Source organism: Cnephaeus nilssonii (assembly GCF_951640355.1).
Source record: "Cnephaeus nilssonii genome assembly, chromosome: 10".
NCBI lineage: Eukaryota > Metazoa > Chordata > Mammalia > Chiroptera > Vespertilionidae > Cnephaeus > Cnephaeus nilssonii.
The window spans coordinates 79659994-79665127 of record NC_137081.1 but is presented as its reverse complement, the minus strand read 5'-3'; the positions used below and the strand labels follow the sequence as shown (position 1 = coordinate 79665127).

The window sequence follows — 5134 nt, the reverse complement described above, 5'->3', positions numbered from 1 at the left end:
CCATCCAATCAGAGCGAGTATGCAAATTAACCCAAACCAAGATGGCTACAGCCACAGAGAGCAAGGTTTCCTAGGTAACAGAGGAAGCCAAGCTTTCCACCTGCCCTGGCCAGGCCTAAGCCTCCACTCAAGCTACAAAGTTTCAATTATAGAAGGTAAACAAATTCAAACAAATGGTGGCAGAATGGAGCTTGAGAGAGCAGGCCAGGGTTGCCGCCGGCAACAGGGGAAGCAAAGCTTTCTGCACACCCTGGCCGGGCCCACCCACTTAAGGCAACAAAGTTTCAATTATAACCCCAACACAAATGGCTGCCGGCCTCGGAGGGAGTCCCAGGCTTGGCTCCGCTCCAGGCTACAAAGTTTCAATTGTAGAAGGAAAATAAATTCCAGATACCAGAGCCTTCGCTTGGGTTGCCAGGGGGCGTGACCGGCCTGCAAACCACCACAGGCCCCTCGCTCAGGCCGCCCCACACCCCAAGGGAACCCCCACCTGATCCGGGACACCCTTCAGGGCAAACCAGCTGGCCCCCACCCCTGTACCAGGGCTCTATCCTATCTAATAAAAGAGTAATATGCAGATTGATCATCACTGCAACACACAATATAGCTGCCCCCATGTGGTCAAAGATCCTGCCCCCATGTGGACACAAGATGGCCACCACAAGATGGCCAGCAGGAGAGGGCTTTGGGAGGCATCTGGCCTGCAAGAGAGGGCAGTTGAGAGGGACCGAGCCTGCAAGGGAGGGCAGTTGGAGGTGATCAACCCTGCAGGAGAGGGCAGTTAGGGGTGACCAGGCCGGCAGAGGAGGGAAGTTGGGGGCAAACAGGCTGGCAGCAGAGTGGTTAGGGGGTGATCAGGCTGGCAGGCAGAAATGGTTAGGGGCATTCAGGAAGGCAGGCAGGCAAGCAGTTGGGAGCCAGCAGTCCTGGATTGTGAGAGGGATGTCTGACTGCCCATTTAGGGATCCGACTGCCCACCGGGATCGGGCCTAAACGGGCAGTCGGACATCCCTCGAGGGGTCCCATATTGGAGAGGGTACAGGCTGGGCTGAGGGACAACCCCCCTCCATGCACGAATTTCGTGTACCGGGCCTCTAGTATTGACCACATATATATGGATTTATTCTGGGCTTTCTGTTTCATTCCATTAATCTGTCTGTTTTTATACCAAAATCATACTATTTCTATTACTATGGCTTTGTAATATAGTTTGAAATCAGGAAGTATAATACTGTCAGCTTTGTTCCTCTTTCTCAAGATTGTTTTATCTATTCAGCAGTGTGTGTGTGTGTGTGTGTGTGTGTGTGTGTGTCCATGTCAATTTTAGGATTTTTTTCTATTTTTGTGAAAAATGCCATTGGAGTTTTGATAGGGATTGCATTGAGCCTGTAGATTGCTTTGGGTAGTATGGGCACTTTAACAATATTAATTCTTTCAACCCATGAATATAAGATATTTTTCCACTTATTCTTGCCTTCTTGTCTTCTTTAATTTCTGTCATCACTGTTTTTCAGATTTCAGTGTACAGAATTTTGGCCTCCTTCTTTAAATTTATTCCAAGTATTTTCTTATATTTGATGTCATGGTAAATGAGATATTTTTCTTAATTTCTCCTTCCAATAGTTCATTGGTAGTGTATAAAAATGCAATTGAGAAGAACCTCTTACCCTTTGAGACAGCATGGAGGGACCTGGACAGTATCATGCTAAGTGAAATAAGTCAGTCAGAGAAAGACAAGTATCACATGATCGCACTCATATGTGGAATCTAAGTAAAAAAATAAACAAATAAATGGAGTGGATCCAGAGACATGGAAGCATGAAACAGAGTGCAGAATCTCAGAGGGAAGGCAGGGAGGGTGGGTGGGTGAGAGGTAATCAACCAAAGATCTTGTATGCATACCATATGTATAACCCATGGTTTTGTACCAAAACCATACTAGTTCGATTACTATAGCTTTGTAATATAGTTTTAAATCAGGAAGTGTACTGTTGTCAGCTTAGTTCTTCTTTCTCAAGATTGCTTTATCTTTTCAGGGATGAGGGGTGGGAGGGGGGCAGGGAGGGGTCAATGGGGTTAAAAAGGGGACATATGTAATACTTTCAACAATAAAGAATTATTTTTTAAAAATTAAAAAGCAACTGATTTTTATATAATGATTTTGTATCCTGCAACTTTACTGACATTTTTTATTGGTTTTAACAGTTTTTTTTTTGGGGGGGGGGGGTTGGAGTCTTTTAGAAATTTTATATATAATGTCATTTTATCTATAAGTAGAGATAATTTTACTTCCTCTTTTCTGATTTGGATGCCTTTTTTTTCTTTTCTTGCCTAACTGCTCTAGCTAAGATGTCCACTGCTATGTTGAATAAAAGTGTTGAAAGTGGGCATCCTTGTTTTGTTTCCAATCTTAGAGAAAAAAAACTTTTAGAGTTTTGTTGCTGAGCATAATATTAGCTCTGGGTTTCTTACATAAAGGCTTTGCAGTACACTCTTTCTATGGCCAGTTTTTTAAGAGATTTTATCATTAAAAGATGTTGAATTTGGCTTCCACAGTATGGCTGGCAACATTAGCTAGCGCTCACTCTGCTCTCTAACGTGGAAACAGTGGACTACAAGAAACTGAACTATGTCTGCCTCTATTTCCAACAGACTCAAGTTCAACTTTGCCCTCACCAAAAAAAAAAAAAAAAGCCGGGAAAATTTTATTAATTCTTAAAAAAAAAAAATAGTTAATATAAAATTGTAGCAAAAAAACAAAAAAGGAACCTGAAACAGCTGGAACAATCCGCAGCAGCAGCGGGAGAAGAGATTTAATTTAGTTGATTTTCTATGGCGGTTGTTGTTCGCTAGCCTCATGGTGATGGAAACTGCACATTTTTTCGAAGGGACTGAGAAGCTACTGGAAGTTTGGTTCTCCAAGCAGCAACCCGAGGCAAGTCAAGGATCTGGGGATCTTCGCACCACCCTGAGATCCGAGTGGGACATACTGTTGAAGGATGTGCAGTGTTCAATCCTAAGTGGGACAAAACTGACAAGCAGGGAGCTTGTGGACTCAGTGAGAGTAGCATGTTTGTCTCCAGGAGAGGTTTCCTCTTGAAGACATGTGGTGCCACCCTCTTGCTGAAAGCACTGGTTCCCCTGTTGAAAGTTGCTAGGGATCACAGTGGCTTTGACTCAATTCAAAGCCGCTTTGATTCTCCTAAGAATTTCATGAAGCCTTCTCACCAAGGGTACCCACACTGGAATTTCCAGGAAGAAATAGAGTTTCTTAATGCCGCTTTCCCAAATGAAGCAGCATATTGTATGGGACGTATGAATTCTGACTCTTGGTACTTGTATGCTTTAGATTTCCCAAAGAGTAATCAGTCAGCCAGATCAAACCCTGGAAATTCTGATGATTGAGCATGACCCAGCAGTTATGGAACAGTTCCACATGAAAGATGGTGGTACTGCAAAGGATGTCACTATTGAGAGTGGAATTGGTGACCTGATACCAGGTTCTGTCATTGATGCCACAATGTTCAGTCCTTGTGGATATTCAATGAGTGGCATGAAATTGGATGGAACTTATTGGACTATTCACATCACTCCAGAACCAGAAGTTTCTTACATTAACTTTGAAACAAACTTGAGTCAGACCTCCTCTGAGGGCCTGAAAGTTGTGGAAGTCTTCCAGCCAGGAAAATGTGTGACCACCTTGTTTGTAAACCAGAGTTCTAAATGTCCCACAGTGCTTTCTCCGCCCCAGAAGATTGAAAGTTTTAAACATCTTGATTGCCAGAGTGCTATGTTCAATGATTACAACTTTTTTTTACCAGTTTTGCTAAGAAGCAGCAGAGTTGATTAAGAAAAATGAAGAAAAAACATAAAAAGGGAACACACATAAAAGAAGGTGGTGGCTGCTTTTTAGATATTGATACCGGGGGCCATGCTTTCCATAACCACCACCTTGTAGTTGCAGAAAGCCCTAGATGTAATGATAGTGTAATCATTTTGAATTGTGTGCATTATTATACCAAAGAGTTAGATATCTTGCATGAATGCTCTCTTCTGTGTTTATGCCACTCTTGCTGTGAAATTGAAGTGCATGTAGAAAAAAATTTTTACTATATGAAACTTTAAACACTTGTGACAACAATTCAATTTGGTTTATGCACAGTGCAATATTTCTCCAGGTTTCCTCCAAAATTCCCCCCAGACAAGGCTTTCGTCCTCATTAGGTGTGGCCTTACCCTAACCATCCGGGACTGTTCTATTAAATTGCTGCCAGGATGTTACATCCAGTTACCTCCAATTTCTAGAACATATTCTCTACCAATGTTATTGAAAACAATTTCTACTTCATCCAGATGTGTGTTTTTTTTGCAAGGGCAATTGAAGTTTTTCTTCCTCTTAAAAAAGGGATCACAGTTAACCATTTTGTGTGCTACTATTTTAACATTATTGCTTCCTGAGTTTGTATGCCTTTAATTGATTTTGTTCCTCACCATGGTGTCTCCCCTCCAAATCCTTCCCCAATAAAGCAATACACTGTTTAAAAATGAAAAGATGCTGAATTTTTCAAGTGATTTTGATATGATCATGTGACTTTTGCCCTTCATTTTGGTAATTTAATATCACATTTTAGCAGCTAGACATGAGATGAACTAAACGGGAAATCCTCAGAAAAAAATTACCTTCAGGATGCATCACAGAGTAAACTATAAATGGACCAACTCAGGTAAAACCTAGAATTCTCTGATACCCCATTCCATTTCAAAGATTGCCACTTCTCTGTAAATGTGAGCCATTTATCAATATTTTTTAAAGGTAACCATTTAGGTTTTCCTAGTGCAAGCATTTTTCTTTTCATACCTTTTTTTTCTACTTTTTTCCCCTTAACTCATTGAGCATAGTTCTGCCAGTTAGAATCAATTCTTAAAGCTTGATAAGGAGACATCTGTTGCTGAACCTGGATTCCTTGCTCAGCAAGCAGCCTGTAAGTTAATAATGGGGTCTTAGCATCAAATAATAACTGTTACTTTCCTCCTAATGTCCCTGAAGCATTATTCAATGTGGCACTTACTGCCCCATATATGCAATTTACTTCAGTAAAAGGTCATCTGCAAGTACAGTACTTTATTTTTTTTTT

General features: G+C 41.4%; 1 pseudogene across 1 annotated transcript; it reads left to right on the top strand.

The window, feature by feature from the left end:
- The first annotated feature begins 2857 nt into the window (after positions 1-2857).
- Positions 2858-3846, top strand: LOC307106514 (S-adenosylmethionine decarboxylase proenzyme-like; annotated as a pseudogene). Its single transcript has one exon. The product of its transcript is annotated as an S-adenosylmethionine decarboxylase proenzyme-like (transcript).
- The last annotated feature ends 1288 nt before the right edge of the window (positions 3847-5134 follow it).